This window comes from Trichechus manatus, unplaced genomic scaffold (genome assembly GCF_000243295.1).
Source record: "Trichechus manatus latirostris isolate Lorelei unplaced genomic scaffold, TriManLat1.0 scaffold00034, whole genome shotgun sequence".
Classification (NCBI taxonomy): Eukaryota; Metazoa; Chordata; class Mammalia; order Sirenia; family Trichechidae; genus Trichechus; species Trichechus manatus.
The window spans coordinates 18,491,542-18,510,189 of NW_004443970.1; positions in this window are offsets into that span (position 1 = coordinate 18,491,542).

Here is an 18,648-nt window from a genome sequence, read left to right on the forward strand (position 1 = left end):
GGATCATCCCCTTAATCATTATATAGTGTCCTTCTTTGTCTTTTATGGTAGATTTTGTTTTAAAGTCTATTTTATCTGAGATTAGAATTGCTACTCCTGCTCCTTTTTGGTGGTTGTTACCATTAATACACTCTTTATCCCATTGTCAACATAATTTCTTAAAGGTTAAGAACAAAAGTGATATCTTGAACATTATTTAGTAACCCACTTCCATGAGCATAGAGAGGACTAAGAATCCCTAAGGAATTTTGAATCAAAAAATCTGAATTTTGTATTTTTAAAAGGTTTTAAAATCAAGTGTTAAAAAAAAGTTGCATTCCTTCTGAATTGTTGATAATGATCTTATTCATATATGAGCTTTTTAAACCTACCTAAAATTTGGTTGGCTCCAGTTCTTCAAAGCAGACCTGAACAATTACAATCTTGGTTTTCAAGTGAATAAGTAATCAAGAATACTGGTCCTGCTTTATATAAGAATTAGCAAAAGAACAGACTATCACCCTAGATTCCAAGGATCATTATAACTATTAAAGTATACCCTGGGATGTTAGACCTGTTGAGGCAAATTACTTAGCCAGTCTGAGTCTTAGTTGCCACATTGTAAAAGAGCATAATTATAGAGCCTTCTTCATAGGTTGAGCCCTGGTGGCACAGTGGTTAAAAACACTTGGCTGCTAACTGAAAGGTCAGCAGTTTGAACCCACCAGCTGCTCCATGGGAGAAAGATGTGGCAGTCTGCTTCCTTAAAGATATACAGCCTTTGAAACCCTATGGGGCAGTTCTACTCTGTCCTTTAGGGTCACTATGAGTCGGAATCAACTCGACAGCAATCAGTTTGGTGGGTTTGGGTCTTCATAGGTTGTGATATATCATGATAAATGATATCATAATAAATGGAGAAAAACTTGAAGTTGTCAACAATTCCATTCTACTTGGATCAACATCCATGGTAGCAGAGTCAAGACATCAAACAAAATATTGCACTGGGCAAATCTGCTGCAAAAGACCTCTCTAATGGAGTCCCTGGGTAATGCAAACAGTTAAGTGCTTGACTAGGGAACTTATGTGGTGCAAGTGGTTTGCAATGTGCTGCTAACCCAAAGTTTGGTGAATCAAATCCACCCAGAGATGCCTAAGAAAATAGTTCTGGCAATCTGCTTCTAAAAGGTCATAGCCTTAAAAGATTATGGAGCAGTTCTACTCTGCACACATGGTGTCACCATGAGTCAGAATCCACTCCACAGCAACTAACAACAACGATAGTTTTTAAAAAGTACAGATGTCACTTTTAGGACTAAGGTATTCCTGATGTAAGCCATAGTATTTTCAACAACATCATATGTATGTAAAAGCTGGACAATGAATAAGGAAGGCCAAAGAAGAATTAATGCATTTGAATTATGGAGTTGGTGAAGAGTACTGAATATACTATGGACAGCCAAAAGAACAAACAAATCAGTCTTGGGAGACGTACAGCCAGAATGCTCCTTAGAAGCAAGAGTGGCAAGACTTCATCTCACATACTTTGGACATGTTATGAGGAGGAACCAGTCCCTGGAGAAGGACATCATGCTTGGTAATGTAGAGGGTCAGTGAAAAAAAGGAAGACCCTCAATAAGATGGAGTTACTCAGTGGTTGCAACAAAGGGCTCAAACATAGCAATGATTGTGAGGATGACATAGGACCAGGCAGCGTTTCGTTCTGTTGTACAAAGGGTCACTATGAGAAAGAACCGACTCGAGGACACCTAACAACAACAATCTTTACGGGAGCAGATAGCCAGGTCTTTCCTCCCATGGAGCTGCTGGTGGGTACAAACCACCAACCTTTCGGTTAGCAGCTTAGTGCTTAACAATTGTGCCACCAGGGCTCCTTCCAAAAAAAAATAAACTCATTGCCGTTGAGTCAACTCCAACTCATAAGACCCTATAAGACAGAGTAGAACCATTCCATAGGCTTTCCAAGGAGCAGCTGGTGGATTTGAACTGCTGAACCTTTTGGTTAGCAGGCTGAGCTCTTAACTACTGTGCCACCAGTGCTTTGTAAAGTAGAGGGCCAATGAAAATGAGGGAAACCTCAGAGATGAATTGACATAATAACTACAACAATAGACTCAAACACACCAACAATCATGAAGATGGCTCAGGACTGAGCAACATTTCATTCTATTATACGTAAGGTCACCATGAGTCATAGCCACTCAACAGCAACTTACAACTTCATAGGTGCAGTACAACAGTTTTCTCTTTATATATAGCTTTCTGGGCCTGGGTTTATACTTCTGCCAAGACGATTTGCTAGGCTACAGTTTTGCAAAGGGATTCGACAGTTTACTATGCAAATAAGGTAACTGTAGCCTACTGAGGAGATTGGTCTGTTCATGGCCTTGGTGGGAGGAGTAGCCTTATAAACCAACCAATCCCACAGAAGTTGAGCAGGACCTCACTACCTTCAAGAAGAAGAGCTGGGAGTAGAGCACATCCTTTGGACCTGGAGTCCCTGCACTGAGAACTTCCTAGACCCAGGAGACACAGACAGCTGTCACACTGGAGATGGCACAAGATGGCATGAGCGGCGAGAACCAGGAGACAGGTGTGAGGTGGCAGTCTGCTTCCTCAAAGATGTACAGCCTTGGAAACCCTATGGGGCAGTTCTACTCTGTCCTTTAGGGTCGCTATGAGTTGGAATCGACTTAATGGCAATCGGTTTGGTGGGTTTGGGTCTTCATAGGTTGTGATATATCATGATAAATGATATCATAATAAATGGAGAAAAACTTGAAGTTTTTCTTCCTGATCCATGGAAAGAGATGTCTACAGTGGGCTCACCAACCCGCAGAACAAGAGAACTGAGTGCCTTTGGGCAGGAAGCTTGTTGGAAGAACACTTAATGATGGAGCGAATACAGCTGTAGCACTTGCCCCAGTGGGACCCAGCAGCAGAGCCCAGGCCCAAACTCAGGCCAGCAGCAGAGGCCAGGCCTGAGCAGGAATAGACGCCAGAGTCCCAAGTGCAGTCTGCCAGCTAGACCGGCCTAGAAGGACCTGAGAGTTGTTCTGGTTGGAAGATGTGGTGTGATGAATCACTTTTACATGGCCTTTCTAGCCATGACCTTGTAACTCCCACCAAAAAATTGAGTGGAGCTATGCAAATAAGATGTCTGTGGCCCACCAAGGGGATTGGACAGCTTGTTAATAATACAAATAAGGTGTATGGCACTGATGTGGGGGTGGGACCATGCAAATAAGGTGTATGGAACCCTAATGAGGGAACTGGTCAGTTTTGCCATTCCATTAGACTTAAAATGAGCCATCCCACAGGTGGAAAGCAGGAATATGACTACCACCAAGGAGAGATGGGAGCAGAGCACTTCCTTTGGACCCGGGGTCCCTGCGCTGAGACCCTCCTAGGCCTAGGAGACAGAGAGAGAGTGAGCTGTAACACCAGAGACAGCAAGATGGCAAGAAGCAACAACAGAAACAGTGGCAGCAGAACCAGGAAACCGGCAGGAGACAGTGCGGTGAGCTTCCTGGCCCACAGAGCAAGAAAGCTGAGTACCTTCGGGCAGGAGGCTTACTGGCAGACTGGGGTGCCTCCAGACACTTATTGGTGGAGCTTAATGGCTTTGTAACACTTGCCAGAGCAGGGTAGAAGATAGGCCAAGGGGCCGAGGGCCAGAGAGAGGCCTGCCTGCGGGAACCGCTGAGAAGAGACCGTCCTGATCCAAGAACTGTATCTTGAATTGTAACCTGTTACTTTTCTAATAAACCTCATGACTGTGAGTATGGTCTGTGAGTTCTGTGTGGCCACTGCAACAATTCTTCCAACCCAGGAGAGAATGCCATGGGAAGCATGGCTGGTGCCAGAGTTGGTAAAAAGATTGGAAGGTGGAGGTATGTTTGACCTCTACCTCATAGGCATCAGCCTTGGGCTTTTGATCTTGATTCTCCTTCCCCCTTGTGAAGCTACAAAAGGTCGAACACCTCTGCCAAGTCATTTTTACAGAAGCTGTCCTCACTGAAGAACAGCTATCCTGTTACCTCCAAGTTGATCCTGATCCCAAGTTGTAGCCTGTTACAGTAAAACCTGCAAAAGACAGAATCTGTGTAGGCAGAAACCTCTCAGAGGAGGGAAATTCATACACTTTCCACTAATACAGAGGGACAGAAAAGTGTTAAGGTGCACCCTATCAAAGGCAGAAAACTTGCAAGACTCAGAAAGACAAGGCAGTCCCATCGAGTTCTGGCTCTCACAGGTTTCACTGTATTTCCCTAATAAATCACGTAATCCTAAGTATGGTCTGTGAGTTCTGTGTGGCCATTGCAATGAATTATGGAACCCAGCAGAGAAGTAGAGAGTGCCGTGGGGAGGACGGCCAATGTCAGAATTGGTAGAAAGGTTGGAGAGTGGAGATATGTCTGACCTCTTCCTTCTAGGAATCAACTTTGGGCTGATGCTGATTCTCATTCCCCCTCGTGAAGTTAGAGGAGCTCTGATGCCACTAGATTATAATAGGCTATTGTAAAACTGATGTAAAAGTGCTTGACACAGTGTCTAGCACACAGAAATCACTCCATGTTACCTTCCATTGTTAGCCCAATCCTCTATTTTTCCAGAAGTGGAAAATGAGATCCAGAGGGCATAAAGGATTTTCCCAAAATAACACAGCTAGTTAGTATCGGAGTAAGAATTGTACCTTAAGTCTCCAAACCCCAGTCCAGTTATCCGTTCTTTAAACCCAACTCCAGTCCAGTTATCCTTCCACCACCTCATAACAACAAAAAATATGAATGGGGGAAAAAAAAAACTTTAAAACACTCAAAACTTAATGTACAAAAGAAATATAATTTCACACAATGTGAGGAAAAATTGACTTAAATGTTGAAAAACACTGGAATGAATGAAATGTTCATTTTCATAAGGTTAACCAGGGTAGTCACACAAGAATACTTTTTAATCATACTGTCATGGTTTGAATTACGTCCCCCAAAAAATGTGTGTATCAGTTTGACTGGGCCTTGATTCCCAGAATTGTGTGGTTAACCTCCATTCTGTGATTGTAATTTTATGTTGAGGAGGATTAGGGTGGAATTGTAACACCACCCTTACCCAGGTCACATCCCTGACCCAATGTAAAGGGAGTTTCCTTGGGGTGTGGCCTGCACCACCTTTTATCTCTCAAGAGATAAAAGGAAAGGGAAGAGAGCAGAGAGCTGGGGGACCTCATACCATCAAGAAAGCAGTGCGGGGAGCAGAGCACGTCCTTTGGACTGGGGTCCCTGCGCCGAGAAGCTCCTAGTCCTGGGAAACACTGATGAGAAGGCCGAGAGAGAGAAAGCCTTCCCCTGGAGCTGACACCCTGAATTTGGACTTTTAGCCTACTTTTACCGTAAGGAAATAAACTTCTCTTTGTTAAAACCATCCACTTGTGGTATTTCTGTTATAGCAGCACTAGATGACTAAGATACATACTTTGATAAAAAGTAGGAAATGAGGAGAGATGGAGAAGAGAAGGCAGTTGGTGGGGAGAAAAGATGGTAGCAGAAATTTCTAAATAAACTATAAGCCAAGACTAGCAAGCAAGTTTTCCTGCCAACTACATAGAGTTTGAGGCAACCTAGAATAATGACAATCAACATTTAATGAGAACTCACTGTATGTCAGGCACCGTTATGAACTCTACCCAACATACCTCTTTTTAGTCGTCCCAAGAACCCAATGAAGTAGTTACTGTTATAATCTGTACTTCCACATGGCAAAATGGAGATGCAGAGTTGCTGAATATCTTGCCTAAGTCAAATACTTAATAAGTTGCACAGCCAAGAATTAAATCAGACTGTCTAATACTAGGACCAAAGAAGAATTGACACCTTTGAAATATGGCGTTGGCGAAGAATATTGAATATACCATGGACTGCCAAAAGAACAAGCAAATCTGTCTTGGAATAAATACAGCCAGAATGATACTTAGAAGCAAGGTTGGCGAGACCAAGTCTTACATACTTTGGAAATGTTGTCAGGAGGGATCAGTCCCCGGAGAAGGACATTGTGCTTGGTAAAGTAGGGGATCAGTGGAAAAGAGGAAGACCCTCAATGAGATGGAGTGACACAGTGGCTGCAACAATGGGCTCAAGCATAACAATGATTGTGAGGATGACGCAGGACTGGGCAGTATTTAGTTCTGTTGTACACAGGGTCACTATGAGTGAGAACCAACTCGACAGCACCTAACAACAACAGCAACAACACTCGGACTAGAATTATTCACTATGCTAGAATAGGAGAGGGAGAGAAATAAAACAAGGGGAATGATGACTTGTGAATGTTTTTTTTTTTTTCTTTAGAATTAAAATTAAAATGTTATATTAAAGATAGAGTAATGACATATTGTGCTTATATGTGGTATATTTACATCCATGTAAATCATTGCATACACGAGTTTTATCAGTTCTCTAGCAAATTTTAGGAAAACCATAGAGTAATGCACAAGATTATTTTTAAATCAAAACACCCAGATTGTGAGAGGAGAGGCTTTCATGTTTTGCATAAGTTTGATAAACTTTCTAAAGATTGCTCAAATCAAAAGATTCCAAACATACTTAGCCATACCAGACAACATTTATAAACAGCAAAATCCAACAGTATGAAACTATAAAGCAGTACAGATGCAAATGAATCAACAGCAGAAGGAACAAGAGATCAGTGTAGTACATCAAGAAGTTTAACAGAACTGATAAACTCAGTCTTACGATGCATATGAAAACATGGCCATCTTACCATGCTTATTAATTATAGTGAGATGGTTAAGAGCATGGGCTCTGGAATCCTACAAGCCTGTTTCTATCCCAGATCTGTAACTTATTAGCCATGTGAACATAGGCATATTACTTCATTTCAGTATGCCTCAGTTTCTTTGTATACATTAACCACAAAAAACCAAACCCATTGCCATTGAGTTGATTCCAACTCATAGCGATCCTATAGGACAGAGTAGAACTACCCCATAGGGTTTCCAAGGAGTGGCTGGTAGATTCAAAATGCCAACTTTTTGGTTAGCAGCCAAACTCAACCACTGAGCCACCAGGGCTCTTTTGTATATAATAGGTGCATAATAATATTACCTACTTCACGTACAATAATACACATAGAGTGCTTGTCACAGGTCCTGCCACATAGTAGGTATTCAAATAAATGTTAGCTATTATCACTGCATAGGTTATACTTGGATATAATTTTTTAAATGGTGCCAGTGACAAATTGAGTAGATTATAATTAGTTCTCATTCTCTTTGATCATTTTTTGACCCATTTGACCTTACAGTTTCTCCTTGAACTTCTTCCTTGACATCTGTATCACTGAACTATATTGTGACCACCTCTGTAACTGCTGCTATTTGTTTATTTCTTTTTCTATTCTCTCGCAGTGGGGTAGCCCAAGGATCAGCCCTTGGTGTACTTTTCTCTCCCTCACTCTTTCTCACAGCAGACTCATCCACTGTCATAACTGCCTTAATTACATCTAGGTAGATAGCAACCAAATCTACCTCCACTCGTGCATTCCTTGTACTTCTCCAGCTGACTCTGGACACTTCTATGTGACTGTTATGCTATTTGCTTTCACTTAACATGACTAAAATGTCAGTCTCAGCCAATTCCACTGTAGCTCCTGGACATCATAATTCATCTTTCCAAACAAAGAAAACAAATTCTCAACTTAAGTAGAAAATGGCATGATTGGAAAGCTGTGTGGGCTTGGTCACAGGATCGATGGGAGCCTGGAGAGCCAGCCTCTGAACATGGGCAGAAACCAAAGGGAGCCAAAACACAGCCACAAACCCACCCCAGCTTCAGGTTACTGAGGATGCTGCCCTTATGTCTTCACCACCAGACCCTTACACCCATGCTGCTGGACTCAACTCTGTCACAGTAAACAATCCCCTGCTCCACTTTCCATCACTCCCTCAAGAATCAAAGTTGGAAGCATCTGACGTGCCCAGCCTAGGTCACATGCCTATGCCTTAGCTGTGAAGAAACTTGGAGAGAGATTGTCTGTTGCCCCACAGACACTTTTGGCTCCTATGGTGGAAGGTAGGGTCCTGCCTTCATTCTTTTTGACGTCCTTCCAAAATATGAAGAGTGTTTGGGTGCTGGGCAGCCAAAAGCAACAAATATTCCTACACCCTCCTATAAAATCAGCTTTCCTTTCTGATCACCATGATTTTGCCATCATCCTCAAATCACTGAGTGCATACCCGCCCCCATCATTAGTCAGTTCTGGGGTATTATCAAGACTTTCCTCATAGTATCTGCTTGACCCTAGTTCAATTTCTCATTACCTCACGTTTTTAAAATCATCTTCTCACTGTCTTCTTGCCTCCAGGACCTTCCCTTACACATTTGTTGTAGACATTTGCTCTTTTGTTAACAGTGCCTCAAATTTCTTTTAGATAATTGCCTCTCCTCCGTTTCATCCAGGACTGTTAATCAAAGCATCCTGAACTCTAACCCCTCAATAAGCAGATCTATGACCCAAGATGGACCATCAGATGCTTCTTCTTGGAATACAAATATTGAGTAGATATAATACAAGGACTGAATTGTTGTATTTTATTATTTCAGGTGAGGCATCCTGACAGTTCTGTACATTAATTTTTTCTTTCTAGACCCACAGAGTGGACTTGGTCCTGTGTTTTTCCAAATCCAATTCTCTAGGCTTTCCATCTGTGATTTTCTCCATATTCTTCCCCCCAAAATTTCTTTTTTAGTTTAAATTAGATGACAACCATAGCTCTCTGACTGATAAAATACTGCTATCAAATTATGTTTTATGAAATATCTCTTCAGTCATATCACTCCTCTGTTTAAAAACTTCCAAAGGTTTCCCATAGGACAAAGGTTAAGTTCTTTCAAATGTCTTCCGAGGTCCTCTGCATCATAGTCTCAAATTATCTTTCTAGACTTAGCTCCTACTGAGTCCCTGGCAGTACAAATGGTTAACATACTTGGCTGCTAACCAAAAGATTGGAGATTCAGTCCACCCAGAGACACCTTGAAATAAAGTCTTGGTTATCTGCTTCTAAAAAATCAGCCATTGAAAACCCTACGGAGCACAATTCTACTGTGACACACATGGAGTTGCCATAAGTCGAAATTCACTCAACAGCAACTGGTGGTAACTCCCTTACAAAGATAATTTTCCCCAAGTAGAATAATCACTAGACCTTTAAAAAGCCATTCCCATTCTCACCTCTATACCTATTACCATGATATCTCCCTCCAGCTTGGCATGTCGCCCCACTATTTTCTTCAGTCTAAATTCTACACAATCTTCAAGACCCAACTATTATCTTATATTCTGTATCTTTGTTCTGTATCTTCTCCTCGTATTGGCCAAGTTTCTTGAAGAAATAGTTTCCACTTACATCTCTACTTCCACAAATTCTATTCACTCCTCAACCTAGCAATATGTAATGTGCACCATTAACTAAACTACCTTCTCCAATGTCCCCAAATACCATCTTTGCTGATAAGACAAATGGGCAAGTTTTTGATCCTCATTTTACTGAATCTCTTCATTCTATTTGGCAAAACTGGTTTCTCTTTTCTTCTTTAAAGCTTCTCGTTCTTTAACTTCTATGACCCCACTCTCTTTTGTTTTTTCTCTACTCCTCTGGCCACAACTCAGCTCTCCTTCTTTCATTCACCACCCAAATGCTATGGTTCCCCTGAGGTCTGTCTTTGGCTCTCTTCTAAATTTATTCTACACTCCTTCTCTGAATGATCTCATTCATTCATATAGCCTTAACTAACACTTATATGACTTCCAAAATTATATATTCCAGAACTTCAGTTCTGATATGTTAGTGCCTACCCAGAGTGGCAGTACACAGCAGAATAGATTTCTTGGTAGTAATTCTGAATTGACCACTGATGGGTTCGTGTGGCTTCTGTTTAGTTCCTACCGTCAAGAATGGAGGGAATCCTGGTGGCACAGTGGTCAAGAGCTACAGCTGCTAACCAAAAGGTCAGCAGTTCAAATCTACCAGGCACTCCTTGGAAACCCTATGGGGCAGTTCTACTCTGTCCTACAGGGTTGCTATGAGTCGGAAGTGACTTGATGGCAACAGATTTGGGTTTTTTTGGTATCATGAATGGAAGTCATGTACTAAATGGAAGCTGGCAGAAAATGGACAGCTTAAACCAGAAATTAGAGAGTCATCTTTGATTCAGATAAATTAACAAGTTCTATTGAGTTCCCATCCTCAGTATCTCTCCAGTGCATCTCTTTCCAGGTTACGCTGCTCCAGCCTTTGTTCTGCTTTTAATTATTCCTTATTCAAAGCTCTGCAACAGACTTCTAATAACAATCATTACCTCCATGTTATTCTCCTTTAATCCTCCCTTCTCCCACACAGCCACCTAACTGCTGTCTCTAAAATGCAAATCTGATCATTTCACCACATTCTAAATAATTCCAGTCCCTTTCCTTGACCACCAAGATTATGTGTGCTCCTTGGAATGGCATGGAGCCCTGGTGACACAGTGATTAAGAGCTCAGCTACTAACCAAAAAATCAGCAGTTCAAATCCACCAGGTGTTCCTTGGAAACCCTATGGGTAGTTCTACTATGAGTTGGAATCAACTCAACAGCAAGGGGTCCTTTTTTATTGGTAGCATGGCATACAGGGCCCTTCACTATGAAGCCCATGTTCACTGCTTTGGTCTCATTTCTTCTCAGTCTCCTCGTCTTCTAGAATTATTTCTAAATACAGAAACTGGGCTTTAGCCCTAACGAACTTTCTTAGTTCCTTATATCATCACCTTCTCACTATTACTTTATGGTTGGCACATGCAGCTTCCACTATATGGCATCAGTCCAAACACAAACTTCCTTCTACATTTCTGCCATCTGCCCTGCATCCTTTCCTTTTGGAAACTGTCTCATTTTGTGTGATTTTTGTTAGTGTAGCTAAAAGTGGTACAACCAGATGACATTATATGACTCTTGAATCAAATCAGATTTAGAGCTGAAATTCAGGGAATAGAGGAATAAAAGTTAAAGCATAATCCAAAGAAGCTATAACACATATAAAAAATGTAGGATATTCTACAGGTAAATTGATCTGACTTCCTGATATCTTTAAGAAATCAGTGACATTACAGAAAAAGCAGAGGGACTGTCTCGATTAAAAGAGGCTTAAGAAACATAATGGCCAAATGTGATGTGTAGACCTTATTTGGATCTTAGATGTTAACAGATCAACTGTAAAAAGACATTTGATCCATCAACAGATAAATGGATAAACAGAATGAGGTACCTACATATGACGAAATATTATTCAACATAATAAGAAATGAGGATACATGCATGAATCTTGAAAACATTATACTAAGTGAAATTAGCCACACATAAAAGAGCAAGTATTGTATGATTCAACTCATATGAAACATTTAGATTAGACAAAAGTATGGAAACAAGTTTATTAGTAGTTACTAGGGGCTAGGAGGAGGAGGGAATGGGTGTTATTGCTTAATAAGTAGAGTTTCTGTTTGAGGTGATGAAAAATTTAGAAATAAATAGTTCTTATGGTTGCACAACATTGTGAATATAATTAATGACACTGAATTATACATTCAAAATTGTTAACAAGGAAAATTATGTATTATGTATGTATATTCTACCACAATTTAAAAAATAATTTAAAAAAGACAGGCAACAGTTGGGGAAATATAAATAGTACCTGTGTATTAGGTTATATTAAGGAATTATTGCTAATCTTGTTAGGCATAAAATGTTATTGTGAATTTCAAAGAAAATGCTCTTATTTTTAAAGATGCTTCCTGAACTATTTAGGGGAGAAATGTCATGATACCTGGAGTTTTCTTTAAAATATTTCAGCAATGAAAAAAATACAGAAGCAATATAGAAAATGTTAATAACTTTTAGATTTAGTTGATTGGTACATTGATTGATACATTGATTAAGATAGTCACTATACCATTTTCTTTAGGAGCCATGGTGACACAGTGGTTTTACTTTTAGGTATACTTGAAATTTTTTGTACTAAATTTTTTTCCTCATTCCCAACAGATTTCTTCAAGAGACTTAAGAAGTTGATTCTAAAATTGATATGACAAAGCAAAGGACCCAAAATGACAAAATAATCTAAATAACAGAAATAAAGTGGGGGAAGTTGTTCTATCAAATATCAAGATTTATTATAAAGCTATTTTAATTAAGACAGTATCTTATGAGCACAAAGATAAATGAAGATAAACGATGGAACAGAATAGAGTGCCAAAAAAATAGAACTTTGCAGATAACTGAAAGAAAAACAAGCTTTTCAATAAATGATGCTGGGACAACTGGTTATCCACTTGGAAAAAATAAAAATAAAATTGAATCCTTACTTTATAGCATATGTAATAATCAAAATCCAATGGATTAAAAGCATATGTGTGATAGCAAAACTTTGAAATTTTAGTAGAAAATACAGGAAAATATCTTATGATCTTGGAATAGGGAAGTATTTCTTATATGAGACACAAACTCTTAAGAAAAAGATTGATAAATTCTACTGTGGCAAGATTAAGAATTCTTAAATAAATTCTTAATCTTACTACATTAGAATTTATCTTTATCAGAAGATAGTATAAAGAAAGTGAAAAGGCAAACCACAAACTATTGAAGATAGCTGCAACACAAATAACTGACGAAGGATTTGTATCCAGACTACATAAAGAACTTCTCTTAATCAACAGGAAAAAGTTAAATAACTCACTGGAAAACTGTCTAAAGGACATGGCCAATTATTGCACTGCAAAGGAAAGCTAAAAGGCCAATGAACATATTAAAATGCCCTAGACTGTATTAATAATAAGAAATGTAAAATAAGACTGCCATGAGGCAAATGCTATACCCACTAGATTAGTAGAAAGTAGGAAGTGTAACAATAATATTGACAAGTATACTGGTGGTGTGATTGCAACTTGGTAAAATTACTTAGGAAAATAATTCGACATTATCTTGTAAGATTAAACATGCACACACCTATAACCCAGCAACTTAACTCCTAGGTATATATCCTAGAAAAACAGGAACATGTACGAGAATATTCGTAGAAGTGTTGTTTCTAAAAGCAAAAATAATAAAAATAACCATAATATCCAATAACAGAAAGTTGGATAAATTATAGCATATTGAAACATTAGATTATTACGTAACAGTAACATTGAACGAACCAAGGCTATATGCCACAATAGGAATGAAACGATCAAAACATAACCTTGAGTGGGAAAAAGGCAGGCCACAGAAGGCTGTATAGAGTATGGTATTTTATAAAGATCATGATAAGCTAAATTAAACAATATGGTGTTTAAGGATACATACATATATGACATTTATTGCTAATGCAAACACAAGCAAAAGAAGGATAAACATAAAATTCAGGAAACATTCATCTGGTTGAGATAGAGGAAGGGCTAGAAAACGAAGGAAGAGCTCATAGAGGAACACAGATAGATTCAGCAGCATTGGTAATACTCTTTATTAAAGTTTGTGGGCTCAAGGGAGTTTGTTCCATGATTATGAGTGAGTGACCATCTCCCGCAAAGTTGTCACATTGAGAATCATAATCAACACTTCTGGTATATCTGCCTGCTGAGTTCCTCTTCCTCTTCTCTTAGGACTTTCACCAACCCTGTGCAATTCACCCAAAGCATTGGGCCTTTGTACTGGGTCAGCTCTGTTGCCCAGCTACAGTTGGTTAGAGCAGGGTTGAGAGCAAAACACATGGACTACTGAGCTCTCTCCTGGAAATTTATAATTGAGAACCAGAGGTCAGGTGCACACATCACTTACCTGCAGGTACTAAGCTTTGGACTCCCGTTCTTGGTCAGTCATTTTCCACTATGTGCACCAAAAAGCAGATAAATAAATAAATAAACCAAGGGGAGTATGAGAATTAATGATGCAGACATGGAAATTAATAGGCTCTGTGGCCCCAGAGAGAGAAAGAGAGGAGAGGGAGAAAGAGTAACTGCCTTGGTTTGGTCTGCTTCTAGATTTTTCCAGGCACAGTTCTATTTCCTCCATTTGGATTTCCCCAATATATCTTTGTTTCCTTGAAATAAATGTCCTCTTATGTTGAAGCTATTTTGTTACTTGCAACTAAAGGAAACTTGATTAAGAAAAGAAGCTATAGCCCATTCTAATCCTCCTTTCATTGCGCAAGACGTGTTTGAGGTAATTACTCTGGAATTGCCTTCAGAGTTTTGGTCATGAGCTTTCATTTGATGACATAGCATAATTCTTTAATTTTTTTTTAAAAACTAAAAGTCTTTCAGAGATAACATAGCTTACAAAGGTAAGGCTTTTGAATAACACTCATTAAATATTCATTGTATATTAAATAATTGCCTTAATTATTTTATAGTAACAAGTTCTTTCTTGAGCATATAGTCCTGGAGATAGTATACGATTGCAGCTAAGAACAGTCTCTGGAGTTAGGTTTCCTTGGTTCAAATACTGGCTCTGTTACTTATTTTATTAACTGAGTAACTGTGGGCAAGTTATAGGGTTGTTATGAGATACACATGGGATTATATAAAATAGTTAAAACAATGTCTGTCATGCAATAAGTGCTCAATAAATATTACCTATTATTATTACTATTACTCCTAATAACACTGCTACTATTTTTATTATGCTTAATGTGCAAAGCAATATGATAAATACTACTAGGAAATGTCTACTGAATGTTGGAAGGAATTTCTGCCCTCATGAACGTACAATGTAGAAATAATAATTTGAACTCAACAAGAGTAGATAGTCATGCTCTCCTTAAAGGTTTAATTTGTGAATTTGTTCAGAGTTAAATTTTTAAATGAATTTATTAAATATTAAGTGACTTACCTAATCTAATAGTCTTCTTAGAAGAATCATTTGATATAAAGATATTTGACAACCTTTGAATAAATAAGCTTTTACTGTTCTTGTCAATATGAGTTGCAGTGCAATGGGTGTCTCTTTATATGTGGCTTTTCTGGCCTTAGGTTTACAATTCTGCCAACAATAATCGGTTGGGCCTCTGCCTGCCCTGTGATTGGTCTATTTTATGCACCTTGCAGTTTACTATGCAAATAGAGTAGATAAAACCACCCAATAAGGATTAAGTAACCTTGTGGGAGTGGTCTGTTTGTGGCCCAGCTGGGAGGGCCACGCCTTGAAACTGATAAGGACCTTGCTTACATAAGCAGCCAACCAGACAGAAGTTTTTAGAGAGGCATGGAGAGAGAGAGAAGGAGGGAATCTCCAAAAAGAGCTATAATGTGAGTCAAGAGCTGTTATACTGAAAGCAGTGTAAGATGGCACAAGACAAAGGCATCAGTATGCACAACTGAAACCACAAGACCAGAAGATGGCTGCATTGGTGCTTGCGGGCCCACCAGGAGTGGATTAACCAGTAAGCAAGGTACGTATCAGCTTACAGTAAGCAAGGTAGCACAGGCTTAATTGTGTTTACTTACTAATCTGTAGGGCACAATTTCACATGGGTTTTACCACATCTTTGATGTAGTGAAAAATAGGTGAAATTGTGCGCTACAGATTAGTAAGTAAGAACACTTACGCCCGTGCGTACCTTGTTTATTGGGTAATCCATCCCTGAGGCCCACAGAGAGAGAGACAGATGAACGCCATGGGGCAGGAGGCTTGCTGGCAGAGCCAGGTGCCTCTGGGCACTTGTTAAGGGAGCCAGATGAGCTGTAACACTTGTCCAAGCCAGGCAGAGGTCCAACAAGGCCTGGCATCAGAGGCAAGGCCCAGCGAGGCCCAGTGGAAGTACAGAGGCCTCGGGAGTTGTGTAGCCCTCAAGCAGCACGGCAGTAGCCAAAAGCAGAGTCAAGAGAGCCATGCACAGATGAGAGAAGGGCCTGCCAACACGACTGAGAGCAGCCAAGAGAGCTGTGCTCGTTGGAAGCTGTCCTGATTGATGAACTACATTCTGTCTCCTGAATTCTATTCTGTTACTTCCAAGTTGATCCTGATCCCGAGATGTAGTCTGTTACTTCCTAATAAACCACTTAACTGCAAGTACAGTTTGTGAGTTCTGTGAGACTGAGATGTTGCAGCGAATTACTGAACCCAGTGGGGGAAGGAAGAATGCTGAGGGGAGAGGGACTAGTTGGTGTCAGAGCTGATGGAGTGGTACAGCAGCTTGGACAAGTTGGAAATCTGGGGCATCTTTAACCTCTGTCTCATAGGAAGCAGCTTTGTGCTGATTCTTCTTAAAGAAATTATTTGTTTAAGAGTATTTCTCTATTCCTGGATTCTATTCATTCTTATATTCATTCAATAAATATTTATTGGGCATTTACTATGAGCTATGGTCTATGTGCTGTGGATATAGCTGTGAGGACACATAAGGCCCTGCCTGCATGAAGCTTGAGTTTTACTTTATGGAATCAGGCAATAAACAAGCAACAGACAGTCTGATAAGTTCAGATAACAATGAGCAAAAATGTGTTTGTTGTTTCTTGTTCATTTTCTGTTTGCACTAGACTGTAAGCTCCTGAGGACAGAAACCATGTCTACTCCATTCTTGTCAAGCACAACCAGAGTGCCTCATATGTAGCAGCTACTCAGTGAATGCTGGTTGAATGAGTGAATGAGTCCTCTCTCCCTATTCTGCTCCACTCCCACCAAAATATTACATTTTCACAAGCTTGTCCTTGTCAACATTCTTACCTCCTACATCTCGCCACCCATATATATGCTCTGATTTCCCTAATCACCATTCGTCTGTCAGTTTGTCATACTGTGGTGGCTTGCCTGTTGCTATGATGCTGGAGGCTACGCCACCAGTATTTCAAATACCACCAGAGTCACCCATGGTGGACCAGTTTCAGCAGAGCTTCCAGACTAAGACAGACTAGGAAGAAAGGTCTGTCAATCTACTTCTGAAAATTAGCCAATGAAGATCCTATGGATCACAACAGAATATTGTCTGATATAGTGCTGGAAGATGAACCCCTAGGTTAGAAGGCACTGAAAATACATAGTGGTGGCAACAATGCACTCAAGAGGAACAACAGTAGTGAAGATGGCACCAGACTCAGCAATATTTTGTTCTGTTGTATGTGGGGTCATCATGACTCTGTGCGGACTCAATGGAAGCCAACAACACCTCACCATTATCATCTACTTCCAGTCTCAAGTTCACTGGTTGGTTGGGCTGTTTGTGTACCTTATAAATACACTATGCCAAGGGGATGAGGCAAGCTGGAAGGCAGCCTGTGTTCTGCTGTGAACCCTAGCTTAGCGCATCTTTTCTAAGTCACACAGACTCTACACAGAGACCCTTTCCTGACTGGACTCATTTGGTTGCTTGATGCCACCTGTGGTGAAATGAGTTCCTGAATGTGGCCTTTTGCTTTGGTTCTTTAAAAAACAGCTTGAGAGATTTTTCCCCTAAGCCCTGAGAAGTTTCCTTTTCACTAGATTTGTAACCGAGAGGGTTTGGTACTTTTGTCCAGGTTGGTTGATACTTCCCGAATACGTTGTAAACAAGCTGGTTTGAGACTTTTTGTCTGGTCCTGGGCTGCAGCCTACCCTGTGATTGGTATGCATCTTGCAGGGATTGGTCAATAGACTATGCAAATGAGGTGAGTTATAGCCCAGCCATGCCTACTATGGAAGTGAAAAGTCTGGCCTACCAAGAGGTGATCCGTCAGTTCTCGGCCCTAGCGAGAGTGCCATGCCTTCAAACTGACAAGGAGTTTGTGTATGTAAGCAGCCAGCCCACAGAGGTTTGCAGACAGAAAAAAGAAGAGAAGCAGCAGGAAGAAGCAGAAGAAAGAATGCAGAAAGAGCAGAGAGAAAGAGTAAGAAAGGAACCTCCTAAACAGCTGTAACACTGGTCAAAGGCTGGAACAGTGAAGACAGAGAGGGGCGCAGCAGCAGAGCTGGCAATTACAGACAGCAGAGCCTAGATAAGCCTGCCCTGAGGGGGCTGAGAGGAGCTGAGGGAGCTGTCCTACACTAAAGAAGGGAGACTTTGCCTACCTGCAGTGACAGGCAACAAGGCCAAGAAGATCCTGTGCTGAAGGAGCTGAGAGGAGCTGTCCTAAGGGAGCAGAGAGGAGGCCTGCACTACTGAGAGCAGCTGAGGGAGCTGTCCTGCACTGAAGAAGGAAGGCTTTGTCTGCATGCTTCCTGATCCTGAGTTATAGCCTATTGATCCTGATCCTAAGTAGCAGCCTGTTACTTCCTTAGTAAACCACTTAACTGTAAGTATGGTCTGTCAGTTCTGTGTGGCCACTGGAATTTATTATTGCACCCAGAAGGGAGGTAGAGAATGCCATGGGAGGGATGGCTGGTGTCTGAATTGGTAAAAAGGTTGGAGAGTGGAGGTGTGTCTGATCTCCAGCTTATAGGAATCAGCTTTGTGCTAATCATGGTCACTGTTCCCCCTGAAGTTAGACAGGGTGAGATGCTACTACTACTACTAACCTTATCCTTTACGCCACCCCCTGCTTACATTCCTGCTATCGTCTCATTTTGTCAGATGAGACTAGTAAAGCAAAGAAAAAATATTAATACTCTGTCCACTGCCAACTTAGCAGGAACCTTCTTCCCTGCTCTTTTTTT